General features: G+C 35.9%; 1 long non-coding RNA gene across 1 annotated transcript; it reads right to left on the bottom strand.

Annotated features, from left to right (window-relative positions):
• Window positions 1–5,597: 5,597 nt before the first annotated feature.
• Window positions 5,598–17,779, bottom strand: LOC149772003 (uncharacterized). Its single transcript, XR_016418063.1, has 3 exons — window positions 17,636–17,779; window positions 16,023–16,086; window positions 5,598–5,977 (listed from the first exon to the last, which is right to left on the bottom strand). It is a non-coding gene; the product is annotated as an uncharacterized LOC149772003 (long non-coding RNA).
• Between the last annotated feature and the right edge of the window lie 117 nt (window positions 17,780–17,896).

Genomic DNA, 17,896 nt, shown 5'->3' with positions numbered 1-17,896 from the left:
CATGTCGTCAACAACTGCCCCCTTCCTGATAGAAGAGTTACTGCCCAGATTTATCAATGGATCAAAGAGAGGACGTGTAACTCGACCTGTTAACCGCGCATATGACGATATGTATGATGGTCTCACATACATTTGGACAAAATAAAATCTTGCTTCTATAAAATGCACCATTATCATTGCAATCCTTATTTGAATATATAATGCGCATTCTGAATGGATACACTTCTTTAATCTGCATAGGGAGAGAGAGAAAGAGAGAGAGACAGAGGGAGCGATAGAGAGTCGAGGGGAATGTTGAAGAGAATGGAAGATACATATTGCGTGTCAGAAAGTAATTTCAATCGATGATTGGATTTTGTTATGATACAAAAAGATCGTTAAATCATCCTCTCTCTTCAGCTTTCATCTTTAATTTTAGAAACCTGGTAGGGGTCTATTGACATCCAAGTATCACCGAGAAGGGTTTATTAAAACAAAAGATAATATGGTTGCAGCTTGTGCCAACAATTAATTGAATATGCAAATTTTACAGCATTCAGTAATTTGTAATTGAACGTAATTGGGTGTTAATTATCTAATTTCAACGGCACTTCAACACATTCAAGGTTATATCGTGCAGAGGAAATTATTCTAAAATGTTCTGCCAAAAGACACAACAACCTTCGGAACAGCATAATCTGTACATAATTCGACCTCGTTGCATTATGTGCATAAGCACGTCAGTCAAATCATTTGTCTACCACGGATCTCGTGTATTGGAATCTACAACCCTTATCATTGTATACTGATAAGCCTACGAAAAAGACTTGAAACCTCGATAGAAATGACCTATATAGATATTGGTTTAACACTAATCCCCCCATACAGAACGAACACGTCATGAACGATACTGAAGTATGCAGCTCTAAATATATGAAGTTAGAAATAATCAACATCCAATGCATGTTTATGTTTTGTCTTTATAACGTAGCTTTACCAATTTTTAGTCGTTTCCCATCAAATAACCTTATCCTGAGGCCGACCAGTTCTAACAATAATCTCTTAATGAAAAAGGGAGAAACGAGACAGCTGCTAGTACCATTTTTTAAGTAGTCAGTATGATATGGCCGGGGTTTGAACCCTCGACACCATCCATGGCGGCTTGTCTAACGACTTAGGCCACAAAGAGGTAAATTCTGAATGCAGTCTTGTCAAGATTTCAGTAAGATATCAGATTATGACCCGTTGCGACAATACTTAACCACTATATTTTCTTTAACCCTTGATATCGACTATGCAATTATTGCTTTTGATAGTAGTAGTAGTAGTAGTAGTAGTAGCAGTAGCAGTAGTAATATAAATAGTTGGAGCGGTTTCTCTTTGTCAAATGTTTTGTCGATTTGTTACCATTTTTACAGGTTTCCAACGCTGTTCAAACATGCAGTCAGTTTAGATTTGGGCTATATTTCGTCATGCATGATTGAGATAGAAATTAAAAATGAAAGTCAATCAGTTTGCTATATTTCAAACACAAGAGAATCACTCAAATTCAAATGAGCACTAAATGCAGATGCTCGAAACGCATGCTAAATTTTGCAATTAAAAAAGACAATATGCACTTCTCTAGCGTCCGTCCTTATATTAACAACAATTTTGGAATATCCATCTATTCAAGAACGGATGCACAAGCTGCAGCACCCGTGCCTACTTTAACAGTACATGTACATGAACGTCTGTTTAGTATAATTGTATACATGCTGAATTTAGAACTTAGTAGAACTGAGTAATCTATTTGTAAAGGTGGTGTTAACCTGAAACAGCCCGGTCGGTTTGAGTCGATTTAGTTACCTTTGCCAAATTACTGTCCAGGGGACACGTGTGAAAGTTACATTTTGAAACAGAATGTCTGGCTTTTATCTCCAACTATAAGTTGAACAGCATATAGTGATTTAAACAGAACAAATAATGTTTGACGGAATCATAACAGCAAAACCTGGCTTGTGACTGACAGTCATTCCATAATGACTAGCTAACGTTATCGTGTGTTTCAAAAATGTACCCATGACTGAAATGTGACTCGAGGAGTCATATAGTTTATGCACATTTGGAATAGTTCAATCGCTAGTACTAAAATATAACATTAATCGTAAACAATATAAAGTACCATTAAGGTCGGTTGCCATGCTAAACTAAAAAAAGAGAGTTATCAAATGTATTCTTAATAGCGAATTGAGCGTCAAATATAGCATATGTTCAATGCATACTGTGCACAAAGTACCAAAATGTTTGAATAACCAACACTTATACGCACCATCCCAAGAAATCGAGATGAAATTCCCCACCCCTCCCATCTGTATGAATCTATGTTGCACCCATCACTGATGTACGTAAAACACAGACCCGTGTTAATAAAGAAATACTTAATGACCTGCCACTGATAACGTACCGCACTGTAAACATAAGCCGGAACTACATAAGGCTGAACTAGAAGGAACCTGTTCCTAAGAATGACATATAATTAAATCTCTTTCGATGCCATGAATCATCAGACTTCTGAAGTAACAACTGAAAACAGGTTGTAGGTTAAGTGCGTTGGAATATATATACAGTAGTACAGAGTTTATTTTCCATTTAGTAAGAAAACATTTCGCAGATATCTCCGGTAATATCTCTATCTTTTTGTGTATGTGTATATCCCTTATTATTTTCAGAATTTTGTATACTTAGAATAAGTGAAATTAGAGATCAGTCCTGGCAAACAAAATCCTGTGTAAGGTATGCTGAGAAAGAGCAGAAAATATTTTACATATTTTACATTGCATTGCGTCAGTTCAGGTATTCCTGTAGACCGTTTGCTCTTTTTTTCTTCTGTCGTATTTATCTTTGCGACCATAGTCAGAGTTCTTCTCTTTGCATCAATACTTTCCACCTTTTACTGGTATTGTCTTGCGCCTATTTATATATGTAATCATGATGTCAGCACTCCCAGTAGCTTAGCCGGTACAGCATCTGGGGTACGAAACCAGTCCAGGCCAGACCAGCCCGGAAGGGCTAGAGTCATCGTGCCCAAATTCATCTGCGTGATATAGCGAAAAATATTGCAAGTGCCGAAAGAAACTAACCAACCAACATTTTTATCATATTTAACATTGTTGCTGGAGTTATTGTCGTATCCATCACCGCAGCAAATATCACCACAACCATCACATTTATCATCATCTTGTTCATGATCATCTATTACTATAAGTTCGTTGATATTTGACAGAGATACACAAACTCCAAATTAAAAATAAGTCCTGCCTAAATTTAATTCGTTACATGTATCATGCAGGAGATGTTTCATATAATCTCTACACCAACAGAAAAGAAATCGTTCAGAAGTGGAATGATACCGCTGTCACTGATGGCCGCCATTAGAAAATTCCGTGATGCCACAAAGTTTGCATTTACATTGGCACATACATGTGTCATTGGACATTTTCGTAAATTGTCCCCTGCCAAAATTCGTAACTTAAGGTCCTGGTATGACATATTTAGTTATTATTGTTTAATAATCGGCATGCACTTTTCCCTTAGATTCCCGGTGTAAAAAGCGACAAGCCATTCCTTTGCCTTCTGGAGATGACGCCTTAAGAAAGGCAACATGTTGTCGTATCCTTATACTTTACCTGATTTGATACTGCATAGCACCGTTTGAAGCTGTTTAATTGTAAATGCCTCTGGAGTACTTTGATCTACTTCTGACGGCACTATTGTCGCGACTCATCTCGTACTTCACGTCTGTGATGTTTCTCCAGGGGTGCTTTTGCCAATTTTAATAAGCAGATAACTAGAGGATTTATTTTCACAAGAGGTTTAGCGTGAACTGGTGGTCGATTAGCGGTGATAAGTCTTCGAATCAAGATTCAGCATTTTCGGCTGGCGCCCATAAAGTTGAGTAATCCTGACGTTTTCTCACAGCTTGTGTGTCTATGTATTTATGCATCAAATTAGTTATTCATGGACAATTTTGTAATCAGTCACAAACCATATTTGTTAGTTATTTTTTCATATTCATTTTGTTATTTTTGTAACTCCTTGTAATTATACGAATTGATGTGCATTCCATTTGTAATTATTTATGACCTCATAACTCTTGTAAAACATGTTGTTGCTCGCTATTACTTATGAAGAAATTGATCAGACATTTATTCCATGCTTTTTTAACAGCGAATCAGATTTATTAACATTGCATTACGTACCCCCAAAACAGTCTTCGTACTTTGCCTCTGCATTGACAATAGGTTAAACAATTCTAGTCATATTTGTTATTTATTGTTTTAAATTCGATTCTATTCTTGCAATTTTGCTCACATAACTTAGCAAGAGAGAAGGCTAATTATACATATTGAGTAATCAATGTTATATCCTTGATGTCTTCGCGAACTTTGCAAAATATGAACTTATTATAGTTTCTTGACGTTATGTCATTTCAATGAACTCATCCCAAAATGTAAAGTATTTGCATGTTATGTAAATATCGATATACACGATCACCATAATAATCTAAGTAATAGCTTTTGCAGCAAGATGTATGTTCACTTAATTGCCCGTAGTGACGGAGGCCGTTTTCGGATCTTAGCCATATAAGGCTTCTAGTCTCGTAAAATTAGCGGTAAGGCAATCAACGTATGAACTAATGCAAAACAAACACTTAAGTTTTAATATTTGCCTTTAATGATTATACTGATTTAGTAGACATACATGCCCAAGTTTTACTGATATTCCGCTGAAGTTTTAAAATGGCCAATTAATTTCAAAGATTCCCATCGATATTATGGGCTGGGAGTCAAATGGGTGTTTATAGTCGTGAAGTCACGTATCGTATACGATCTAGTGCGAGTACTTTGGAGTAATGATTCGCTTGTACCCTAAATTCTCGTTTTTATGACCGAGAGCAAATGGCATATAAATGCAATGTTCTACTATATAGTTAATTCTAAAAATGAACTGATTGTGGCAATGTATGGGTAATCACTCAGTTTGTCGAACCTACATCCTTTTACTGGGGGACGATTGATGGAAAACGTCATAGCTGTGTCAAGATATTTTGAAATACAACTAGGACTTTTACTTCTAATATGAAATCAACTGTATCTAACTGATTAAAACGCAGTTTCTTTATTACTCTGAGCACATTTTGTTCCGAATTTAAACGTTTTGAACTCCCAAAATGGACAGACAGATTCTCAAGTGGATCTTAATAGACAGATGTAATGATAAAGAGATTAAAGTGTGCATGTATACTACAGACAATAGTTGAATTGCAATATGATCAAGAAACTTAAATAACTCATTATGTTACTGTTGAATAACGTACATCATTGGCTTCTCGTTGTCAATAAATCGAACGAACTTTTACCATTAATGCTCATTTTCTCTCTGTACTTCACTAAAGTAAATTGTGCCAGCAATATGACAATGTCTAAATTACTAGATAGAAAAATAGTATATATCCCTCTCACGAAAATGTTTGATACCTCTAACGCCTTTCGGTCGGTTTCTAGCCGAAAACAAATTTCCAGAAAACATACATACATAATGGCGAAAGAAGAACAATAAATACGAAAACACGCATGAAATGATAATCGATATTCATTCCTTTACTTTAGTTGTGAAACGTAAAATATTTAAGTTTTAAGGACAATACAGGTTATTTTGAAACAGCAGCACAAATATTTATTACGTATAAATTTTCTGATACGACGTATTCCCTTTTCTAGTTCTTAGACACCGACCATGCTTTATATGTTGAATATATGAGCACGAGTCCTGCATCTGCATTCCGACGTGCCCAAAATTATTTCACACGTGCGCTTCGAATCACTGCATTTTCGTCGTAAGTTTCCCTTGTAATAACAATGACCATCCTTGTACAAGCACATCGCCCGTCTGTTCCAGCCATGAAAATGCAGAGGAGAATGACAGTTAAAGACGTTTGCCACATCTTCGTCAGAATCTAAAATTAATATTTTCCTTTCATCATTGAAATGATCGCAATGTCAAAAAGCTTATAATTTCATGTCTTATTCATCATAAATCAATACAAATACTTTTCCAGTTAAAATATTACTTCTCTCAAGTCCGTTAATATTGTTCTCTATTGGAATTTGCTTTTATAATCATATATTTTCGAACAGAATATATATTAGATTTGTCATCAACTATTACATATACACAGCTATGTTACATGGCAATAAATGCATGATATGGACGTTAGTGACATATATGGTCTATGCAAGCGATGGATACTAAACGTATTCACGTTATGTGCTACGTACAAGATGCTAGTCACAGCACGAAAATGTGTTAGAATACCAAAGAAAGCATGTGATATGAAAAAAACAAAATGAGGTTAAGTGCAGTAACATTACTTTCTTCAAACATTACGGCATGTTGGTAGCGGTTTCCGTAAATAAACTGTATCTATCATAATTCAAATATTACAATAAATTGAGGGTGCAAAACTGTTGAATCATACTATAATGTATCAAAATTTATATTATTATTATTATTAGTAGTAGTAGTAGTAGTAGTATTGGTCTAAGGCTATGTTGATATGTGCATGGTGCAGAGCCTGCAGTCAGCCTGGGAACTTTACCAGTGGACAGATGCTCACAATGTGTGACATGGTCTGTAGAGCTCCACAGCAACAGAAAGAGTCAGCAGCCTGGCCCCATCGTACATGGTTGTCTACGGTTCAGCGTGGTCTAAAGATGACATGGAAGGTTGAATCCAGGAGGGCAGACAGATGGTTCCGCTATGAGGGAGTAGTTTACAACATCTGTTAAAGTCAACTCGACACTACATAACGAAATAGCTGTCATACCATCCGGCAACGAACCTAACCAGACTGCTGGGTGTGGGGTGGTATAAATGTACAGAGGAAGCTTCTACCTAGCATAGACCTTGGCCAAAGCTTTTATGGTTCTTTCTGGCGACGCAGATGTGGAGGATGAATGTTGCTGAGTACTTGCAGCCATGGTAAGGAGTAGGACTTATTGTTCTAGGGATTATGTGCATTGTTGTGTTGAGCTTGACATCAATTAAATTGGTGTGGGATGATCGAGCCTAGACAGGAGCGCAATACTTGGCTATCGAATAAAAGATGGCCAGTGCTGATGTCTTGAGTGTCTGAGCACTAGAGCCCCAGGTTAGTCTAGCCAGTTTGTGGAGTAGGTTGTTTCGAGTGCCAAGGTTTAGTGTAATTTTCTTCAGGTGATTGTAGAATGTCAGTAATCTGTTCAGAGTCACACCAAAGAATGTTGTTTTCGAGTTGCTTTTATTTCCTGCCCATTGAGGAGGATGCAAAGCTCACTTTTCGCAGTTGCATTTTTAAGGTGGAAGCCGCTAGAGACTGTCTTTGTTGCACTTTGCTGTAGACCCCATTTCTTAAAGAAGTCCGTCATATCCTTAAAGTCTTTGTTCAGTACCTCCTCAAGCACAGTATATGAGCGCCTTTGGGTCCCAAGAGCAATGTCATCTGCATGCATGAACTGATTCCACAACGTCGGCATGCACTTTTCCTTAACATCCCGGGTGTAAAAAGGGGCCAGCCATTCCTTTGCCTTCGGGACAAGACGCGTTAAGAATTCTGATTTGATGTTGCAAAGCAACGTGTCAAACTCTGGTGTTGTAAATGCCCCTGGAATACTAGTTCGTCTGGCTTCCGACGGCAGTATTGTCGCCACTCATCTCGTACTACACATATGCGATGTTTCTCCAGGGGTGCTTATGCCGCTTGTAATAAGTGGATAGCTAGAGCATTTGTCTTGACAACAGGGTGAGCTTGAATTGGTGGTTGTTGAGCGATGTTAAGTCTTCGAATCAAGCTCCGGCAATTCCGGCTGGAGCGCATAAAGTTGAGTAATCCTGAAGATTCCTCACAACGACTGTGCCTATGTATTCATACATCATTTCAGGTATTCTTGCAGCACATACTTCCATTTTGCGATACTATTCGTTCTGATTATAAATGCACTGCTAAGGCAGAGGATATTTCCTCTAATTGTATGTTAATAAAATGTGGTAAAGGAGGAGTTGCAATCTTCTGCAAAACTTCTCTCATGAGATATGCTAACTTTATAGATGAAGTTAATAGTGACAGAGTTGTTGGCATAGAATTCAAATTTCCCGATATGCAAAATGTATATATTTTTTGTGTATATATGCCGACCCTATTATATGGCATAGATTGTTACAAAGCGCAAATTGAGTTGATTCAAAATCTCTATGATCAGTACTCACAGCTGGGGGACGTGTATTTTACTGGTGATTTCAATGCAGTAGCTGAACCAGCCACTTTCAGAGATTACAAAGATAGAGTATTTCATGAGTTCTTGCGATATAATAATCTAGTGAGTGCTGGACATTTAATAATATGCACTGGTTCCCGCTATACGTTCACCCCAGCAAGAACGATGATTGATCATTTTGTACTGTCGGATCAATGCATAGGTAGATTACGAGGTGTGCACATTGTTTCAGATCACGAAGAGCACGCGATATCTGACCACCTCCCTATCCTTACTTCCCTTCGTACAGTGACCTGTGGGAGAGACTTCAGACAGTCTATGAAGAGAAACAACATAGCCTGGAATAAATTAAACGCTGATATCTTGAAAAACTATCAATCTGAGCTGGACCTTCGCCTGAAAACTTTAGATATAGATACTATTTCGGACAATGTTGATAGCTTTTACCAGCACATTGTTAATGCAATACAGCAGTCAAGCGACATCGCGCTTCCAAAGTCTAAATTCAATTATCATGCCAAACCATATTGGTCAAATGAACTCAAAGAAGCACATAAACTTCAAAGACAAGCTAGGTATACTTGGATAAATGAGGGAAGACCGAGGGGTAGTCAATTTAATTCTTACAGAGAATATAAAGATAAGAAGAGAGACTTTAGAAACGTTAAAAAACTGGCTGTGGAAAAATATATGGGGGAGGTGTATGAAGAAATTGAAAAAGCACATGAATGCGATGTAAGACACTTTTGGAAAATGATCAACATTAAGAGAGGGAACAATACAAATTTTTGTCAGGAACTATCAACTGATGGAGTTTGTGTCCGTGATGATGATTCCATCGCAAATGGCTTTGCTAGATACTATGAGGACATTCACACGCCGAATTTAAAGCATAGTTTTGACGGAAACTTTTATGAATTTATAGAGAGAGAATTAAATCGGGGTCTACAGGACGAAGTAAGCCATATCGAGGCCTTACAGACCAGTATCAGTTTAAATGAAGTAAGAGAAATCATTAAAGGTCTAAAGAAATCAAAAGCATCGGGCCTTGATCAAATTTGCAATGAACATTTGATCTATGGCAGCGACTACCTCATCGAGTGTATGACAATTTTATTTACTCGGATGATTGATCAATCTTACATACCTGTAGATTGCAAAAAAGGGTTAGTAATACCACTGTACAAAGGTAACAGAAAATCAAAGAACTCCCTCGAAAGTTACAGGCCTGTTACTTTACTGCCTGTTATCTACAAAACCTTTGAGAAAATTATTCATGAACGTTTGATAACTTGGCTCAAAGATACTAATTCTAGTATACCCAGTTCACAACAACATGGTTACCAAAAAGGTTTAGGCTGCACAACAGCGAGTTTTGTGCTGTTGCAATCAGTACAATATAATGTAAACATGGGTTCACGTGTTTTTGCTGCTTTTCTTGATACAAAAACGGCATTTGATACCGTGTGGCACGAAGGACTGCTTTTTAAATTATTCACGTTGGGAATTACGGGTAAATCCCTTTTGATATTTTTTAACATGTATACAAATTTACAGAGTAAAGTTCTTGTAAATGGGCAATTTTCAGATTGGTTCTCAATTGGCCAAGGAGTGAGACAAGGGGGTGTTTTGTCAACCTTGATGTACACAATATTTATACATGACTTGCTGCTACAGTTAGAAAATAGTGGATTTGGAGCAAAGATTGGATCCTTAGCTGTGGGAAATCCAACCCTAGCTGATGATATTTCACTTTTGGCTATATATCCTAGCAATCTACAAAAGCTGTTAGATATAGCATACGACTACAGTAATAAGTGGCGATTCGAGCTTAGTGTTACAAAGTCATACATTATCATTTTCGGACCCCAATACAAGAATTTTATCAATATGAAATGGTATCTTGGCCCGTCATGTTTGCCGGTTACCGATTCGGCAACACACCTGGGTCACCGGATTAACTCAAAGCTGACGTCGCATGACGCAATACTCGATGCATGCAAGACAGGGACAAAATCTTTTCACCGTCTGTTTGGTATTGGCATTAAACCGAATGGTTTAAATCCTTTGGTTGCTGCAAATGTAATTAAAAAGGTAATTTTCCCTTCAATGTTTTATGGAAGTGAATTATGGTGTAACATTTCAAAAAGTGACCTCGCTTTATTGGATAAAACTCTGAGGTATTTTGCCAAACATTTACAAGGTTTTCCAATACATACAAGATCAGACATTGCCCTGGGAATGCTAGGATGGACATCAGCGCAGTCCGAAATTGATAGAAGAAAATTGATGTTTTTACACAGATTGTGTTTGATGCCTAACAATGTACATACTAAACGTGTGTTTAACGTTGCGTTATTTCACTTCATTCTGAGCGGATGCATGTCAAGCTGCGGGTTAATTTCAAATTTATATTATACCTCAAAGAAGTTTGACTTGCTCGGGTATCTAACTGATTATTTACATCATTCTGAAATTCCAGATAAACATAATTGGAAAGAAATTGTAAGGTCAAAAATTGTTGGTCTTGAAAATAGCCTCTGGAGAGTTCGTATGTCTAATCAAGCAGATTTTGATAGATTCTCTTCGATACACGAATACTTACGAACTTTCGAAATTCTTTCTGGGATTTCCTTACTGATAAATTTCCCCTGAGCCTGCACATTACGTTATTTAATACAGAAGATGAGCTGCAACTACAATATCTTTTAGGTAAAAGGTTACCATCAGGAGTAATCGACAAAGAAAACTCCAAGCTATTCGTCCTGTATGCAGCATACTTTGTCATGCAATGTGCAGCTATCTTCTGTAAATAAGGTACTGAAACTTGCAACTTATGAGTTGACGAACACTTTGTTGATTGATATTGCGTAAGAATTTGTATTCCAATATAGAATATTTTTTTTTTTCTTTTTTTTTTTCTTTTTTTTTTTTTTAAATATTTATTGATTGTATTCAGATGATTTATTCTTATATCATGTAATCTTCCATGGAAGGAAATAAAGATGATGATGATGATGATTCTATTTTTTTAATTACTTTTGTAATTTTACCAATATAGCTTAACGAGTGAGAAGGCTATATATACATATTGTGTAGTCAATGTTCTATGCTTCATAACTTCGTGAACTTTGTAAAATATGAACATCAATTATTAGAATTTTCAGACCTTATGACATTTGAGTAAACTGATACCAAAATGTAAAGTATTTGCGTGTTATGTAAATATCGATATGCACAAACCCCATAATAATCTTAATAATAGCTATTGCAGCAAGCTATATGTTTACTTAATTGCCCATAGTGACGGAGGCCGTGTTCGGACCTTAACCATAGAAAACGACGAGTCTCGTAAAATTAGCGGTGAGGCTATCAACGCATTAACTCATGCAAAACAAACGCTTATTTTAATATATGCCTTTAATGAGTATACTGATAGAGTAGACATACATAACCAAGTTGTACTGACATCAACGCTGAAGTTTTAAAATGGCCAATTAATTTCAAAGATTCATATCGATAGTATGGCCTGATAGTCAAATGAGTGACTGTAGTCGTGATGTCACTTATCGTATACGATCTATGGTGAGTAATTTGGAGTAGTGATTCGCTTGTAACCTATTTTTTCTTTTTAATTGGTCGAGAGCAAATGACACAGAACAACTGACTTATGCTATATAATTAATAATACCAATGAACTGAATATGGAAATATATGGGCAAACCACTCAATTTGTCGAACCTACCTGAGTCTTTTTACTGGGGGAAGATTGATGGAAAACTTCATATGTGTGTCAAGATATTTTGAAATACAACTAAGACTTCTACTTCTAATATGAAATCAATTGTATCTAACTTAAAATCAAACATAATTTATTTATTACTTTGAGCACATTTTTATCTGAATTCAAATGTTTCTAACTCCCAGAACGCATAGACAGATTCGCAGGTGGATCTTAACAGACAGGTGTACTGATAAAGAGATTAAAGTGTGCATGTATACTACAGCCAATAGATGAATTGCAATATCATCAAGAAAGTTAAATACCTCATCATGTTACTTTTGAATCACGCTCAGCATTAGCTTCTTGTTGTCAATAAATCTAACGAACTTTTACCATTAATGCCCATTTTCTCTCTGCACTTCACAAAGTAAATTGTGCCAACAATATTCCAAGGTCTAGATTACTTGATAGAAAAATAATATAAATCATTCTCACAATAAAGATTGATAGCTCTAACGCCTTTCAGTCGTTTTATAGCCGCAAACAAATATCCAGAAAACAGGCTTAGCTAATGGCGAAAGAAGCACAATAAATACAAAAGCACGCACGAAGTGATAATCGATATCCATTCCTTTACTTTGGTTGTGAAACGTAAAACATTTAAGTATTAATGACAATAGCCGTTACTTCGAAAAAGGAACACAAATATTGACTACGTACGACGTCTTCATTCTTCTAGTTCTCAGAGACCGACCATGCTTTATGCGTTCAATTGATTTCTACGAAACACGCATCTGCATTTCTGCCTTTCCGGAATTTTTTCGCACGTGCCCCTTAAATCACTTCATTTTCGTCCTAAGTCTCCCTTGTCATAACAACGACCCTCCTTGTACAAGCACTTCACCCCGTCTGTTCCAGCCATAAGAATACAGAGGAGAATGACAGTTGAAGACGTTAGCCACATCTTGATTAGGATCTGAAATTAAAATATTTTCCTTTCATCATTGAAACGATCGAAATATCATAAAGCTTGTATATTCCTTTCATCATTGAAGCGATCGAAATATCATAAAGCTTGTATTTTCCTTTCATCATTGAAATGATCGAAATATCATAAAGCTTGTATTTTCCTTTCATATTCAGCACAAGTCAATGCTAAGACCACGAAATTTAAAATATAACTTCTCTGAATCCGGTTAAGTTCGTTCTCTATTGGAATTTACTTTTATACATTTGGTTATTTCTCTGCTAAACCAAGAAGGATAAAATAACATATAAATGATGTGCGTAAGCAACAAGCAGATTGTCAGCATGTTTGATTGCGGCTTTTTTCAAAAACGGCAAATATATGATTAGATTTGTCATTAACTATTACATATAAACAGCTATGTTACATGGCAATAAACTCATGATATGGACGTTAGTGACATATATGGTCTGTGCAAGCCATGGACAATGAACATATTCACGTTATGGGTTACGTACAAAATGTCATTCATAGCACGAATTTGTATTAGAATACCAACGAAAGCATGTGATATGAAAAAACAACATCAGGTTAAGTGTAGTAACATTACTGCCTTCAAACATTACAGCATGTTGTTAGCGATTTCCGTAAATAATTGATATCTATCATACTTCAACTATTAAAATAAACTGCAGAATGCAAACCTGCTGAATCATAGTATAATGTATTCTCATCATCATTATTATTATTATTATCATTATTATTATTAGTATTGGTCTAAGGCTGTGTTGATATGTTGTAACACTGATAACAAAACTATACACTATTCATGTTCAAAGAATATTCAGTTTCCATCTACTTTCAATTTTTGATGTGTGCTTCAATCTGCGATGACTTACAATTGTGCATATCTATGCGATCTACGAAGAGAAATTTTCTTTAGTGACTTGGTCATGTTTAATGTCCATTCGAATTCACTTTCTAATCGTTGGCTATTTCTCTGTTAATTGAAGACGGAGAAAGGTGAACATAAATTAGCTGGCAAAAACACCACCGTTTGGAATCCGTTTCTTTACGACTCCAACATTATATTTTTTTGTAACCAAACATCACAAAAATTGTAAGCTGTATCATTACGTCTCACTTACATACAGCTAAAATATTTCGGAAGACATTATTGCAATGTAGTGTAATGGATCCATGATACGCAATAAATAATGCACATGGTTGTTTATGGACTGGACCAAATACTAAATTCGGGGTCATTTGTAATTGAGTGGTCTAAAGCGTTCGTCTGTACAGCTCACAATAACTCGTTATCATCTCTGTCCGCCTAGGTTCCCATATCGGCTCTGCCAATGTAGTTAGGTGAGAAAGCTGGCTAGTAGCTTCTATGAGGTCTGTAATTATTCCCAGATTTTCACAGGTTCTTCTTCCACCAGATATGCTGTCCGAGTTATATAATCATCATTTATTGCAAAATTGCTTTAAACCCGTAAAGCCAAACCAAACCAAATCAGAACAAAATTTCATTGAACACAAGGGTATTTACTATCAGATCAATGAAAATATTCTTTATCGAATACAGTCACTCGAGATTACAATAGTAGCTGAGAGTGAAAGAGTATACAAAACTAAAATGGGTTTCTTATTTGGGTTTAAGTTACTGAACACGACAGTCTTCAGAAACGCTAGCACTCTGCTAGCCATGAGCTCGCTGTATCCATCTTTTTAAGTTTAAATAAACTGCTAATTCTAAAACACATAAGCCTGGTTTTCCAAAGTCTCGTGGGAGGTATTATTAGCTATATTTTTCTATACTTTTGTTTTTACCTTGTCTCATTAACCTTAAACCTTTTCAGGATCCACGTTCGAAGGATAATATGATTGCATCTGCTTCAAATCCATTGTGGCAAAAACGTCAGCCTCGATTCAGGGAGATGACGGTTTTGAACAAAATACATACAATTTTACTAGCAGCTACCTCGCTTGGCGTCCAGCATCATGGCAATGTTGTCAGAATTGGTTGGGCTAGTATCAGAATAATGGGACTGGGAGAAACATGATGATAATGTCTGAGTCAAGATGTCCAATGCCTAGACATCACTATATACTGCCATACTGCCGACATCGTAGCGATATGACTAAACGTTTGCTAAAGTTACGGTAAATATCTCAAGCACACAGTTACACACACACACACATACACATGCTCATATCACTTGAAATAACTTAATCACAGAAGTACCAATAAATCAATCCTTGAAGTTGACGGTGGACCTTTTGGTCCGCAATTTCTTGTGTTTTTTGTCATCATCACAAGCCCCAATGAATGCCTTAAAATACGGTTAGGTAACACCTAAAGTTTACGTTCCCCTATTATCATTCACACTTGGCATTTTGTCCTTGAAAGATGCGTAGATGTTTCAGTTCCTCCTAAACCAGTATCATCCAGGGGATGATGACAGTTTATATCAGAAAATGCAAACACCTGATTGACTTTGCCGAATCATCAAGCTAGACAACGGTAGTGACAGATAGTTGAAAGGCATAACAATCACATTACATGTTATCTCACGCTCTTTGCGATAATTATCTTGGATAGGACCAAAACAATCTTATGCTCCTTTAAATATGGAAACGACTTGTTTCCTAAACTTTGACACTGTTCATAAAACATTCGACAAATTCTTAACAATAATTAATCCTTGAATTTACGAACTTTGAGCTCTTATCCACAAAAGGGGAATATGGTGGTGGTGAACGATCTGGATTGTTGGTTAAATTTGTATGACCCACCGTCGCATCCCTGACTAAGAAGACAGAAGTATACACTGACTAAAACTAACTGAAGATTCACACCAGACCGCACAAAGTAAGTACCGATTGAGAATCACGTCGTCTTAATGATCGTTATATCTCACTTGTTTCATAAATAAAATCATATTGGTAACGTTACGACCGTGGAAGCCTTTATGTAAATCATACTACTCCGAAAAATTGCGCTATTTACAGACAGATATAGAAACCTATGAATGCAGTACAAACATCAACTTACCGATTTCCTCTCTCTCTGTAAACTGTTAACCCACACAAAACTCCTGCCTGAGAATAATTCGGTGCTATAAATGCAATATGAAGAGATATATAAATATAAGGATGGATAGGAAGATGGAGGGACAAATGGGCTGATGAATAGTTTGATAGATGTACAGTAAGATTCGTGTATTAATATATACAAATTTTTGTGCAGATGCATGCACATATCAATTCTTGCACACTTACATGTTCACACACAAAAACATACATACATATATATATATATATATATATATATATATATATATATATATATATATATATATATATATATATATATATATATATATATATATATATACATACACAGGTACACGCACAGGAACATCAATCTGAAAACAGATTCCATAGCAAATGCCAATCTAAATTTGATCCTAAACCTTCTGAAATGTTAGCAATTTTAGACAATGAAGGATGACTGGTACAGTATTGTGAAATTTAAAATTGTTTTGTTTTGTACTTTTTGAAAGAGGTTCAAATTGATTAGATAATAGTAATTATTCTAGAGGATTAATAAATGCAGCAATGCAGCAGTGATATTTGCAAGAAATGCCTATGATTGCTTTGAATATAGGGAAGATGGCAAGGAGATAGGAAACTGTTTAAATAAATGTTCTAGAAGATGATATTAAAGCGGGTAATTAAATTTGTACGTGAATGTAATATGCAGAAGTGACGTAAAAGCTTCCTACGTTAAAAATTTTTTATTTTGGATGTAGGGTCATTAAAATGAAACCCGAATTTGAGTGATTAGGATAAGCAAACGTAATATTCACACATAGAGGTGAAAAGACAAGTTTTATTCACTATGAAAATGATCAAAGGAACAATGTTGGATTAAAAAATGTTGCAGTATTATACGGAACGTTAACTTTGCCTATCGGGAACAAGGATACAATTCAATGTTTCACTGAACATGGAAATGAAGGTGCGTCCAAAAAGTACTCGACGAGCTCTTAATTATATAATTGATGCAATAATTAGTATCCCAATGAAAATATTGATTGCATGATTATCATAACTGCACTGATTGCACTCTTGATGTGTCTGTGAAGTAACTTTAAAAATATATGTGATGCTGAAAAGAGCGATATTAGGGTGACGAAAGAAGTAGAAGATGATGGTGATAATGGAAATGATGGTTGTAGTGGTACTGGGAACAATAATAATAGTGTATGTAGTTGCCACAAAACTGAGGACAACAACGACAACTGCGATCTAATATTGACAATACCGAAGTTTACAATAATGATTTTACACAATCATTTGAAAATAAACGCAATGTGGCTTAAATATTTTAAACAAACAAACGCAAAAGTTAAATGCAGTTGCCTGAACACAGGTGAAACAGGAAATAGTATTTAAATCTTCTACATTTGTACTGAGTTGCTAATTATAAATCTAAAGGCAGTCCCATTCACCCTTTATGTAGAACATTGCTCAGAATATATATATATATATATATATATATATATATATATATATATATATATATATATAGAGAGAGAGAGAGAGAGAGAGAGAGAGAGAGAGAGAGAGAGAGAGAAATAGAGAGAGGGAGCATGAAATTACCTGATGTATACTCGAAGTAGTCTGGTGGTTAATTGGTGGCAATTTAAGCTCTGTACTGAACAACTATTAGCAATTTCAGACTCCGGCACTTAAAAAGAGCTTGCCACAATGCGTCGGATGTTTGGTACCGCATGTTTATATAAGAGCTATTAGTGTCCATTGCACATATGTTAAGCACCGAATTGATGTTGCATCAGCCAAGTTATAAATAAACACCGGTCACGAAACCAAATGCACTAGCAAATAACATTCTAAATATTA

This window comes from Sinohyriopsis cumingii, unplaced genomic scaffold (assembly GCF_028554795.1).
Source record: "Sinohyriopsis cumingii isolate HCF-2022 unplaced genomic scaffold, ASM2855479v2 utg001527l, whole genome shotgun sequence".
Taxonomy (NCBI): Eukaryota; Metazoa; Mollusca; class Bivalvia; order Unionida; family Unionidae; genus Sinohyriopsis; species Sinohyriopsis cumingii.
The sequence above is the reverse complement of the archived record's forward strand: the minus strand, read 5'-3'. Positions and strand labels throughout refer to the sequence as shown.